Source organism: Microcaecilia unicolor, chromosome 7 (assembly GCF_901765095.1).
Source record: "Microcaecilia unicolor chromosome 7, aMicUni1.1, whole genome shotgun sequence".
In the NCBI taxonomy this organism is placed as follows: Eukaryota; Metazoa; Chordata; class Amphibia; order Gymnophiona; family Siphonopidae; genus Microcaecilia; species Microcaecilia unicolor.
This window is the reverse complement of record NC_044037.1, coordinates 236,609,927-236,624,108: the sequence shown is the minus strand read 5'-3', so window position 1 is coordinate 236,624,108 and position 14,182 is coordinate 236,609,927. Positions and strand designations below refer to the sequence as shown.

At 41.6% G+C, this 14,182-nt stretch overlaps 1 protein-coding gene across 3 annotated transcripts in view; it reads right to left on the bottom strand.

Moving 5' to 3' along the window:
• COBLL1 (cordon-bleu WH2 repeat protein like 1) overlaps positions 1–14,182 on the bottom strand; it is a 250,763-nt gene that overhangs the window by 104,012 nt on the left and 132,569 nt on the right. The window lies entirely within an intron of this gene.

The following is a 14,182-nucleotide window of genomic DNA, read 5'->3' as shown; positions in this document are numbered from 1 at the left end:
GCTGGATCAGAATAAGGGAATTAGAAAATCTGGACCCCATGGGTTCAGGGGAGAATGGTGGCCTTCCCAGAGAGAGCTCTGGGATGGATCTGAGTTCACCTCGGGTGAACAGCTGGTCTCTTTTTGAGCCATCTATGATGATTAAAAAGAGGTGGTCTTAGCATCTGGCTATGATGGGAAACAACCCTTTAGTGGGGAAAACCCTGTTGCTGATGGTAAGGGCCATAAACCTGAACCCCAGCAGGCAGAAACCTGAGCACCAGAAAGGGACAAGGCCTCCAGGGTGCGATCAGCACTAGGGATCCAACAAGGGAGAATACTCCCGGTGTATGGCTGGCACTAGGAGCCTAGTGGAGGAAGATAGCTTTTGGGAGGACAGCCAGTCCTCAGAGCCCAGGGGAAGCTTCCAGGACGCCACAGCAGGGTCAGGCATAGCCAGCCTGGAAGTCCAGCAGCTACCAGCTCCAAAAGCACTCCAGTGGAGGGGTGAGATCTGGGGGAACTGGGTGAGGGTGGACCAGTATGTAAAGGAGAGGAGAGACCTAGGCAATAAAGCCATGCCCACACACAGACTTAACTAAAACTGGGTAGGGCTTATAGCTACTGCCTTGACAATCAAGACTAAAGGGTTTTAAAAGGTATGAAAGGCTATTAAGTTACTGGTTCTGAATATCTAGGTTCAAGACTGATGCTGTTGGTCTGGGTGCACAAAATAGAAAGTATTTGATATATTGGTTTAAGAGACTAAGTAAAAATGACTATTGGTGTTTATAGTAACTGAATTAATGTGATAAGGAATCCTCATTTCTTAGGTGCATAAAACAGTGTGTATAGAGGCCTATGTGAATCAATCGCAACGCTCGGCAGCGAAGCGTCAGGGAAGGAGGCGGCGCTCTCGACGTCTAGCCTTCCCTTCGCTGTGTTCCGCCTTCTTCTGACGTCAAGGATGACGTCAAAAGAAGGCGGAACACAGCGAAGGAAAACCTAGACGTCGGGACGGAGCACCGCCTCCTTCCCTGACGCTTCGCTGCCACGGAGGTAAATTTAAAAACAAGAAAAAAAAAAAAAAAAACAACCATGTTGGGGGGAGAGAAGAGGGTGGCCACTAAACAACAACAATGGGAGTGGGAGGGCAGGGGAGAAACGACAGCATGGATGCGAAGGGGGGAGGGGGGGAGAAGAGGGCGGCCCAGGCTGGGACATGGGAGAGAGAGAAGCATGGATGCAAGGGGGGGTCATGAAAGGGAGACAGGGGACTTGCTGCAAAAGGATGAATGGAGGCAGCAGGGGACAGAGGGGCATGGATTGGGATGGCAGGGCTCAGGAAGAGAGGGCAATTGCTGGAAAGGGATGAATGGAGGGGGCAGGGGACAGAGGAGCATGGATGGGCATGGATTGGGAGGGCAGGACTCAGGGACAGAGGGAAATTGCTGGATAGGGATGAATACAGGGGACAGATGGGCATGGATGGAAATGGATTGCAGGGCAGGCCTCAGGGAGAGAGGGCAATTGCTGGATAGGGAAAAATGGAGGGGCCAGGTGACAGATGAGCATGGATGGGCATGGATTCGAAGGGCAAGACTCAGGGAGACGGGAATTGCTGGATAGGGATGAATGGAGGGGACAGATGGCCATGGATGGATATGGATTGCAGGACAGGCCTCAGGCAGAGAGGGGAAATGCTGGATAGGGAGAAATAGAAGGGCCAGGTGACAGATGAGCATGGATGGGCATGGATTCGAAGGGCAAGACTCAGGGAGACGGGAATTGCTGAATAGGGATGAATGGAGGGGACAGATGGCCATGGATGGATATGGATTGCAGGACAGGCCTCAGGCAGAGAGGGGAAATGCTGGATACGGAAAAATGGAGGGGCCAGGTGACAGATGAGCATGGATGGGCATGTATTGGAAGGGCAGGACTCAGGGAGAGGGGAATTGCTGGATAGGGATGAATGGAGGGCACAGATGGCCATGGATGCATATGGATTGCAGGGCAGGCCTCAGGCAGAGAGGGGAATTGCTGGATAGGGATGAATGGAGGGGCCAGGTGACAGAGGAGCACGGATTGGAAGGGCAGGACTCAGGGAGAGGGGAATTGCTGGATAGGGATGAATGGAGGGGACAGATGGCCATGGATGGATATGGATTGCAGGACAGGCCTCAGGCAGAGAGGGGAAATGCTGGATACGGAAAAATGGAGGGGCCAGGTGACAGATGAGCATGGATGGGCATGGATTGGAAGGGCAGGACTCAGGGAGAGGGGAATTGCTGGATAGGGATGAATGGAGGGTACAGATGGCCATGGATGCATATGGATTGCAGGGCAGGCCTCAGGCAGAGAGGGGAATTGCTGGATAGGGATGAATGGAGGGGCCAGGTGACAGAGGAGCATGGATTGGAAGGGCAGGACTCAGGGAGAGGGGAATTGCTGGATAGGGATGAATGGAGGGGACAGATGGCCATGGATGGATATGGATTGCAGAGCAGGCCTCAGGCAGAGAGGGGAAATGCAGGATAGGGAAAAATGGAGGGGCCAGGTGACAGATGAGCATGGATGGGCATGGATTGGAAGGGCAGGACTCAGGGAGAGGGGAATTGCTGGATAGGGATGAATGGAGGGTACAGATGGCCATGGATGCATATGGATTGCAGGGCAGGCCTCAGGCAGAGAGGGGAATTGCTGGATAGGGATGAATGGAGGGGCCAGGTGACAGAGGAGCATGGATTGGAAGGGCAGGACTCAGGGAGAGGGGAATTGCTGGATAGGGATGAATGGAGGGGACAGATGGCCATGGATGGATATGGATTGCAGAGCAGGCCTCAGGCAGAGAGGGGAAATGCAGGATAGGGATTCAATAAAACCTGTTTAATTAGGCAGCATTGTTCACAGCACTGTTTTTGGATTTTTCCTGGGGGGAGAAGAGGTTAATTCCACCGCTAACACTTTTCTTCCTTAGATGGAGGCACCACTAACCAAGTGAATAAGAGACTGACAGACTGCCTTCAGGAGGCTCCAACTAGGTCAGGTTCCGGAGCCAGGAATGTCCTGAAGGGGGCACTACATACGCATTTGGATTTCTACTCCATGCCTAACAACCCAAGGGCCATTGGATATGAGCAGTGACTACACTTTACATCAGAATTTACCTTATCAATACCTATCATTTCATTTCTTTTTCTAATTCAGGTTACAAGCTACAATTTAAAGAAGCAGTATAATTTAAATCTTTTATAAAACAAACACTGGGTGCTTCAACTCCAGAGTATACTGCTGGAATAGATGGGCTTCACTCAACCACTTCCCTACTGACATGCTGGAAGTCTGCCAAATTCAACAGCTAACTGCTCGTAAGAAATTTTACATGCAAGAATTTCATTTCCAAAGACAAGGGAAGAATGTTTCAGTGCTGTACACTGAGAGGTAATTTTATGAAGGCATCTTTCATGCATAAACCATGTTTTACACCCAGAAATTGGCTGCTGTGGCACATAAAATAGGCACACTGCAAGACTGCCCCCATTTTTGCATAATCTGTGTGTAGGCATTTCTGGGGGCAAAGTTTGGCGTAGGTACTAATTTGTGAACCTGCTGGCGGATGGTCATAATCCATTTGTCCGGACCGATCCTTGGGACGTAATGAAATATCAGTTAAGCTGTTTCTTGGCAATAATCTAGTCCTAAACTGTTTGTGGTAACTTGTATATTTAACATTAATAAACGTGACACTGAATGAGTGATGAGGATCAACCAAGAGGAGTTTCCTGACTTTCTTACAATACAGACTGGCTAAAAAAAGAAAAGTTCTAGACTTCACAATGTATCATAAGCAGATCTGTGTGAAAACACAAATGGCATTTTCTGGGTGTCTGTGTGGTACTTGCTAAATTATTTTTTAAATTGAGCATGAAATTATAAGTGGCAAGTAGAAGACAATTTCAACAATTTTCATTCCAGTGTACCCTCTGGAATGAAACATAACCTGAACTAAAGGGAGAACAAAGATTTTAACTGTAAAACTACATTACCTAAAAATACTTGTAGCTAGCACATTCTGTTGAAATAATGGGAAAAGTCCAAAGAAAAACTAATAGCAAAACCCTGTACAAATTTATGTATTGGCTTTGTCAGAACCAGTTTCCTCTTCTCAGAAGAATCTCATTTCTCCTTCCATGCAGGCTCCAAACCTTTCTAATTTGGACAACACAGCATGAAAACTAAGCATCACTTAGTTGTCTCCTTGGGTCTGCTACATCTAATTCAAGATAGCTTGGTAGCAGCATAAAAGCCTTTCCACAGACAATCATTCATTTAAATGGAAAATGATTTCAATCTGGACAAAACTCCTTTCTGCATTCCCAAATACCATACTGTAATATCTATATTATCTTTGTCACCTGGGACTGTAAACCTCTTTTCTCAGAGTTTCTCCCAGTACACACTCAGCCTCTCTTGTCCTTAAAGAGCCCAGACTTCTAATACTCCAATTGTTTCAAATTCTTAAAGGGCTTCTTCCTGTCAAACTGCCAATACAGAAGCCATTGTCCTTACATCTCTTCTGAAACAGTCATCTAAGCCCAGATAATCCCATTTCAAGAATCGAACCTGGAAGGCTCTTTCTAGTAACATTTACTTCAACTAGAAAAATGGTGAACTTCAAAGATCCCTGCATTCTGTTCCATCACATCCCAGTACAGGAATCTGGGACCGGTGCTAATTAACATATTTATAAATTATCTGGAAATTGGAATGACAAGTGAGATGATTAAATCTGCAGAAGACAGAAAACTAGTCAAGGCTGTTGAAACACACGCGGACTGTGAAAAAATTGCAAGACCTTAGGGAAATTGGAAAACTGGGAATTCAAATGGCAAATGCAAAGTGATGCACACTGGGAAAAATCATCTGAATCACAGTTACCTGATGCTAGTGTCCACCTTAGAAGTCACTGGGGCTCAATTCCTTTGTAAGTCTAAGTGCTTTGAAAATACACTTCATTGTGGACAATACACTGAAATCCTCAGCCCAGTGTGTGTGTGGCAGCAGCCAAAAAAGCTAACATGATGCTAGGAATTATTAGGAAAAGGATGGTAAATAAGACCAAGAATAACACCTCCATCATTCCATGGTGTGACCTCACCTCAAGTATTACATTCATTTCTGGTTGCCGCAGGGGATGGATCTCCTCTCATATAAGGAAAGGCTAAAGAGGTTAGGGCTCTTCAGCCTGGCTAAGAGGAATATGATGAGGTCCACAAAATCCTGAGATGTGTAAAATGGGTAAAGTGAATAGATTTTTCACTCTTTCAAAAAGTACAAAGACCAGGGGACATTCAATGAAATTACATGGAAATACTTTTAAAACAAATAGGAGGAAATACTTTTTCACTCAAAGAATAGTTATGCTCTGGAACTCATTTCCGGAGAATGTAGTACCATACCTTGGGTTTAAAAAAAGGAGGAAAAGTCCATAGCCTATTATTGAGGTGGACATAGGGGAAGCCATTGCTTGCCCTGGATTGGCAACTACTGGAAGGACACTAGGCTAGATGAACCACAAGTCTGACCCAGTATGGTTATTCTTTTATTTACTTACATATATTGCACATGCCTTTTAAATGTGATTGTGTATGCTCATTTGCTTTATGCAGGACATTTTTTATGATTTTCTTATTCATCTGTTTTTTTTAATGAAGCAAGTTTTTTTCATGTTTATGCTGATTATATATACACATACACATATACATAAATACACATATTCATGTTTTAATGCTCTTTGCAATAATATTATTCACAACTTTTAAATACACAGAGAATTCTTCAAACATTCAACTAGTGAATAAGTCTGGTGTTCAGTAGAACTTTCACTAGATGAAACCCAGTATAAAAGCTGGTGCAATGAAACCACTGTACAAAACAATCTCCTCTGGCAGGAAAGAGAAGAAACCACCAAAACGTATCTCGCGATGCACAAAAGAAAGCACTGTTCAGACAAGGAGACATTTGTTTGACGATCCTGAGGCAGGCCAATTGGCTGAAACATGACCGTGTGGAGTTAAAGTTACACAATAAACCCAGGCAAATCAAGCTTTGTCAAGAGACTTATTTTTATGTCATCTTCGCTGTTTCTTGTGTGCTAATACATATAGGCACCTTTTTACCAAACTGTGGTAAAAAGTGGCCTCAGGTCGCGCTTACACGGGTCATTCCCATGCACTAAAGCCATTTTTCGAACATAGGCAAAATGGTCGCTTTTTCCATTTTTTGAATTAATGGTCATGTGCTAATTTTACCATTAGCACGTAAGCCCCTACCGCCACCTATTTTGTAGGTGGTAAGGGCCCAAATGCTAATCATGCGCTAATCAGTTAAGAGTGCAGAAATGTAGCTGCACTAATCGATTAGCGCACAACATGACTACTCTCTGCCCCAAGTGCAAAAAAATTTGCCAATGACAAAATTACTGCACCCCGCGGTAAGGCATTTTAAGCATTAGTGCTTACTGCAACTTAGTAAAAGGATCCCATAATGTTATAAATTATAAAGTTTCTTAAACAGCCAAATTTTCAAATCCCAGTAAAACCTCTCATATTGCTGCTGAGCGTGTAAATTGAAGGACCACATCCCACTAGACATATTTTTCTCAAATAAACCAAGTTAAATTCCTTGGCTAATAGAAGAGCTACCTTCCACCTATTCTCAGAGCATAAGCTGGGACATAGCATGTCAGTCAATAGGTATATAAACTGGAACTAGTCCATGTAAGATTTTAAAAACAAAAATAATTTTAACATTACTTTCACCCAAACAGGCAACCAACTAAATGCAACTAAACGTAGTGTTGAACTATCCCATTTGGATCCTCCCCAAATCATCTTTGCTGCCACATTATGTAAAACCTGAAGTCTAGCAAATTGGACCTCAGGTAGTCCCAATAGAACACTATTACAATCAATATATATAAAAGGCGAGTGTCGTACTCACTCGCAAATGCGCAGTAGAGACCTTCTCTGCCCCGCCCCCGCGTCAATACGTGATGACGGAGGGCGGAACAGAGAGGGTCTGTACTGCGCATTTCTGAGGGAGAGACACCACCGTCTAACACTCCCCCCACCCACCTTCTACCCGGTCAGGCCCTCGCTCCACTATTGAAACAGCGAGGGTCCAGGAATGCAGCACTGAGCTCTACTGAGCTGCCAACATCGCCCTTCCTTCTTCTCTGCCTCTGTCCCGCCCTCGATGACGTTACGTCACACGAGGGTGGGACAGGCAGAGAAGAAGAACGAAGGCCGACGTCGGCAGCTCAGCAGAGCTCAGTGCTGCGTTCCCGGACCCTCGCTGTTTCAATAGCGGCGTGAGGGCCCGGCCGGGTGGAAGGTGGATGGTGACAGCTCGGGGGGGGGGGGGCACGAATTCGGAGGGGGAGGGGCAGCGGCGAACTCGGCGGCGGGGCTTTCAATCCCCCCTTCCTATAATAGCCCGTTTTTACGGGCTCAAAGGCTAGTAGTCCATAGTGGACCTAATAACTACTTTAACTACCATTCATAACTGCTGTCCGTCCAAATATGGTCTAATAAATCTAACATGTTACAATTTATCATAAGTGTTCTTTACCATAAAATTCAAATGAGAATTCATAGTCAAGTAGGAACCTACAATAACCCATAGCAGCTTGATTTCCTCATTCAGAACAGAACCAGCATTATTTGGAGAAACTGTGGGACTTGATTCTTTGCTCCCCCCATCCACCAAATTTTGTTTTTTTCCAAGTTCAGAGCGTACTGCTCTGAAACATGCTTGACTGAACAACAAAAAGTCACCAAGTGCTGGCTGAACAAATAGCCATCAAGAAGACATTTTAAGAACACTTGCTTTATCTGCTCAAAAAGCAGGCATGTAGGCATATTCAAAACCAAAATTGAGATCTCACTCTGGAACCACTGGACAGCAAGGTGGGGGAGTCCTCTATGACAAAACAATGTTGCAACCTACACAGAGAATTTCAGGCTATTCCTTGGTCAAAGACTGTTAAAAGGCTACCCTCACACCAAAACACTCCCCAAGCTACATACCAGGATGCAAAGAGACACCATACACAAACACACGCCGCCAACAAACTGGAGGCCCTAAGTGCTTTAAAGAAACTAGAAATTACTGCTAGAGAATTAGCCTTAGCTTCTTAACCTGATTATTTCAGGGGTCAGACCTTCTGTAGCAGTCTACACTGCACCCATCTACTAGATGCAGAAAATGCTGGCAAGTTTCACAGCTTTTGAGTACTCATGTCACTGATGCTATCATTGGAAAATTCCATCCTCTCTGCTTCCATCTGCAGACAGAGCATCATAACCCATTGGTCTGGACTGATCTAGCAGGATAAGGAAATTATGTTAAAAATAAAATCATGTTACCATGCTGTGGTAACCTAATCTCCATAGAGAACTTCTGCCAGTGGGGTCCATCTCACTGTATGAACCACTTCTGAAACTTCAACTTGGAACATGGAAAGTTTTTAAAGTACATGAACTTCTTAAACTAAAACTTCATGCAAGGACAATGACTCCCAACGAGCCCAAAACATGCCTAAAATACCATATGCTCACTACCATTTCCAGGTTTCCTGTTAATGAAGTGATTCCTAAACCTGGGCCTGAAGGCACCACAGCCAGTAAGGTTTTCAGTATATCCACAATGAATATTCATGTGATATATTTGTATGAAGTGAAGGCAGTGCATGCAAATTTCTCTCATGAATATTCATTGTGGGTATCCTAAAAACCTGACTGGCTGGGGTGCTTCCAGGATCATAAGTACATAAGTAATGCCATACTGGGAAAAGACCAAGGGTCCATCGAGCCCAGCATCCTGTCCACGACAGCGGCCAATCCAGGCCAAGGGCACCTGGCAAGCTTCCCAAACGTACAAACATTCTATACATGTTATTCCTGGAATTTTGGAGTTTTCCAAGTCCGTTTAATAGCGGTTTATGGACTTGTCCTTTAGGAAACCGTCCAACCCCTTTTCAACCAACCCTTTAGGAAACCGGATCAGATTTGGGAACCACTATGTTAAGAATTTGGCAGTTCATTTACTCTGCAAAAACTTCTTGTACATCTCTGGATTTGCTGGTAAATAATTAAATATTAAAAGTAGCAGTGTGATCTGGATCTGGTCAAGAAATTTGCTTTAAGACACCTGCAAACTCCATTTTATGGAGGAAAAATCAGGGTTTTCCCAGACGTAACAAAACAAACACAGATTCGAAGAAAAGAATTTCTCCTATTAAGACCAGATACTATAGCGTTGGGAGCGACCTTTAACTTAAACTATCCATACAAATGTACCGTATTTTTCGGACTATAAGACGCACTTTTTTCCCCCCAAAATTTGGGAGGAAAATGGGGGGTGCGTCTTATAGTCCGAAGGTAGCGTTTTTTGACCTCCGTTCCGTACTTACAGGATTCCATGTTCCCTGGTGATCTAGTGACGTCGGGGCAGGAAAGAGCCCCCTCTTTCCTGCCCATCGCGCTGCTCTCCGTGCTTCTCAATGCTTTCCGACGGTCTCGGCGAGATTCAAAATGGCGGCCATTTTGAATCTCGCCGAGACCGTCGGAAAGCATTGAGAAGCACGGAGAGCAGCGCGATGGGCAGGAAAGAGGGGGCTCTTTCCTGCCCCGACGTCACTAGACCACCAGGGAACACGGAATCCTGTAAGTACGGGACGGAGGTCCAAAACCCGGACAAGACGCACCGGAGCACCTAGGTTTTAGAGGAGGGAAAGAGGAAAATTTTTTTTTTCCTATTTCCCTCCTCTAAAACCTAGGTGCGTCTTATGGTCCGGTGCGTCTTATAGTCCGAAAAATACGGTAATATAAAATATCGGTGTAAAATATGTTTTTTTGTATCCTGAGCATTTGAAACAATTTATAGCACAGAAAAAGTATAATTCCGGTCTGTGCCGCACAGTATGAGCAGACCCTGAATGGGTAATAAGAGAAGGTTGTATGTGGATAATAGTTAAGCCTTTCTTAAGAATAATATGAAAGTATCTTATCTGCTAAAGTTAACGGCTCTTAGCCCCCCATTTTGGTGGTCTAATATAAGTCATTATAAATTGTTATAACACTTTTTTTTTCCTTCCTCTGGATATAAAATTTATTCTTTGACTGTTTTTTTTCCTAATCAAGTTGTAATACTTGTGAATTAATGAAAAATGATAAATAAAAGATTTTTAAAAAGTAGCAGTGTGGCCTTATGCTTCTATTAAACGATTGCTTTTTTCAGTAGATGGCTATCCTAGTTGATGTGTGCGGTTTTTAAAAAAAAAATGGAGATGAAATCTAAACACATTGGCTATTCAGCACGAATGTCACAAAAAGTTCAAGTTCAAATGATGCATCTTACTCTGCACATACAAAAAAAAACATCATTGATGCCTGATGTACCTAAGTACTAGAGTTTATTTCAAAAAAATTTAAAACTTCATATGTCAGAACTTAGTCTGTTAAAAATAAAACAATTTCTATAGCTAAATTATAAAACAAATCAGTCCTATTTTAAGTAGGAAACAGATTCTGTAAGTGATGAGTTTCTCTCATAGCACTTCTATTAAAAAAAAACTGGATATGCTCCAACCGTGAATGTTTGTAAAGACCTTGCTTCTGAATCAATGCTTCAAGTTGGTACAACTTAAACAAAAACAAAACAATAAAGAGTTTTTCTCAGGATCTCCCAGCTGCGTTTCCTATCCCATGCAGTTTCGGCTCTACAATTCCTATCCCATGCAGTTTCAGCTCTAGAAGAGAGTTGTTCCACTGTTCATAAAACTCGTTTCAATAAGCATTATCCTTATTTAAAATGTCCTGTATAACTAGAAAAACGTATTTTTTGTACTGTAGCTCCATAGTCATGTATATTTAAAAGCAATTTAATAGCAATGTTTAGAAGAAATTCCATCTTACAGGTTACGATGTGCTAACATTATTTCTGGACAAAAGGGCACAGAGAACAGTTACTATTTAGGAAACTATGGGGATCATTTTAAAAACACATCAACATACAAAGTTCCATAGGTTACTAGAGAAATGGCAGATACTAGAGGAAAGAGAGGAGAAGAAAGGAAAGAGGGCAGATGCTGGACAGGATGGGGAAAAGAAAGAGGGCAGACAATGGAGTAAAGGGGGGGGGGAGAAAGAGGTAAATTCTAAACAGGACGGAAGAAAGAGGGCAAATGCTGAACAAAGAGAGGGAGAGAAAGAGGGCAGATGCTGGAGGAAAGGGGGGGAGAGAGGCAGATGCTGGATGGAAAAACGAGAAAGGAAGAGGGCAGGTACTGGATGGAAGGGGGGGGGGGGCAGAAAAAGAGCAGATGCTGGACAGAAACGGAGAGAGAAAGAAACCAGATGCTGGATGGAAGGCTGGAAACAAACAAAAAAAAAAAACAGATGCTGGATGTAAGGGGAAGAGCAAGAAAATAGGATACTGGGGAATATGAGACTAGGAGAGCTGAGCTGAGTAAATGATTCCTGCATATCTGGCAGGCTTTTAGACCCAGTAACCACCTAAATTCATTTGATAGGATAAAGGTTAATGCTTGGTGAAGATTAGGTGTTTTCACTTAAGTTAATCAAAAAATGTCTCCACCCTGTGTGACGTGGTATTAAAAGCAGAGCCTTTTGAGAGCACAGCTTTTCATCCATTTGGATACAGAAAGTGAAGGTGCCTTGGTGCTTTATAACTTTTGCTACGTGAGACGTGGGGGTAAGTTTTTTGTCATGACAATAAATTGTAGGAAGTTTCTAAGTTAGGCACTATAGTATTTGCTGCCTCATGATTTAACAACTTTTATCAATTGCACAATCTTTTTGGTAATGTCTGTGGCATTATGGTTTGTTATACTCATTGAAACCCTTCTGTTTGGCAATATAGTTTGAGGTATACAGATTTTTTTCTTTTGACACTTGAGTTAAAATGAAAGTCAGTATTTTATTGTTTATGAAAATCATCTTTGCTATGTTTTAAAAGATATATTGAAGACATTTTATTAAATGAATGCTGATGTGAGAAACATATATATGTGAATTAAAGCCCTGTTAATCCTTTGCCACTATTCAAGATGCCATTTGTATAATTAATTGTGACTGGTAGATAACAAAATAAATGTAAATTTTTAAGGTATTTTGTCATTAGCTAAAATACCATTATAGCAGTTACAAATAAAGTTTACATAATTAATTGCAATTGGCAGATAACCAAATAAATATACCCAGAGCTTCAAAAGATAATAGAAGCCCTGTTTATGCTATAATATATAGATATACATATACACAGATATATATGTATATATATGCATATATATATATGTATATATATATACACATATAGTGACAAAATGCTGTTTTTTCAAAATTAAGATCAAGTAATGCCACTAGATATTATATTTTTGGCTTTTATATTTGAAGATGTATATATCTATTTATTCTGTGCTGATTTGAATGTTTTTGAAGGCTCATGATATTATCAGTGTAATGTTTGAAATTTGTTGTATATTTTAAAATGTTTTTAAAAAATTATTTTTAAATTCAGTTATAGCCAGTATTATATAATATGGCCTTTCTATAAAATATATTATTAATAATTAAAATAAGCATTTTAAACATATATTAATATATGAAAATTTTTTTGTCCAAAAGTAAGGAATATTGTAGATGAAAATATTCGAGTTATTCCCCAAGTTTTCCACGTCATCACTGTGGTGAGTTACCATTACCATTTTTGTTTTGATTATTTATCCATTTATTTTCAAATTACTATATAATAATATATGAGAATGTTAAATTATTAAATGCAATGTTAAAATATTAAATGCTTTAGGTGTTTATATAGGCTTATATATGTATGCTTGATGAGTCTAAATATTTTTAATTCTTGGTTTTATTCATTATATGTTAACAATTTTTAAAAATATATTATTTCTATGTTTTGTATTTTATGTAGACCCCTGACGCAGGTGCTAGTCACCGAAACACGGCCCGTGTCGGGTCAAGGCTCATTCATTAAAGAACTTTGTTCCATTTTAAAGGCCCGTGGTGCTGTTTTTTTGTTTGGACTTTAGTTTGTACTTTGTTCCCTCTCTTTTGTTATACCTGTATAACTAGAAAAACATATTTTTTGTACTGTAGCTCCATAGTCATGTATATTTAAAAGCAATTTAATAGCAATGTTTAGAAGAAATTCCATCTTACAGGTTACGATGTGCTAACATTATTTCTGGACAAAAGGGCACAGAGAACAGTTACTATTTAGGAAACTATGGGGATCATTTTAAAAACACATCAACATACAAAGTTCCATAGGTTACTAGAGAAATGGCAGATACTAGAGGAAAGAGAGGAGAAGAAAGGAAAGAGGGCAGATGCTGGACAGGATGGGGAAAAGAAAGAGGGCAGACAATGGAGTAAAGGGGGGGGGAGAAAGAGGTAAATTCTAAACAGGACGGAAGAAAGAGGGCAAATGCTGAACAAAGAGAGGGAGAGAAAGAGGGCAGATGCTGGAGGAAAGGGGGGGAGAGAGGCAGATGCTGGATGGAAAAACGAGAAAGGAAGAGGGCAGGTACTGGATGGAAGGGGGGGGGGGCAGAAAAAGAGCAGATGCTGGACAGAAACGGAGAGAGAAAGAAACCAGATGCTGGATGGAAGGCTGGAAACAAACAAAAAAAAAAAACAGATGCTGGATGTAAGGGGAAGAGCAAGAAAATAGGATACTGGGGAATATGAGACTAGGAGAGCTGAGCTGAGTGAAAGAGATGGAAAGCTATAGGTAGACACAGTAATAACAGGTGAGAAAACAACAAGGTAAACATTCCACCAAATCCAATGTGGAGGATAAAAGCAATAGGAAAACATAATAAGAAGATAAACAGTCTTTATTTAAAATCCAAAGACTTCCATTGATTTACACATCTGTGCCCGACATGGTCATGTTTCGTCTTAAAATGGCTGCATCAGGGGCTAAGTTGCTATCAAATAAAAACACATATATAAATATATGTAAAATCAAAAACAAAACAGAGACTTACATAAGGAATTAAAACCATATCTCATTTGGAGATGACTCCTTAACTGTATAAATAAATGACCACGTGAAAGAATAGGATAATAAAAAACTATATATAAATAATAGT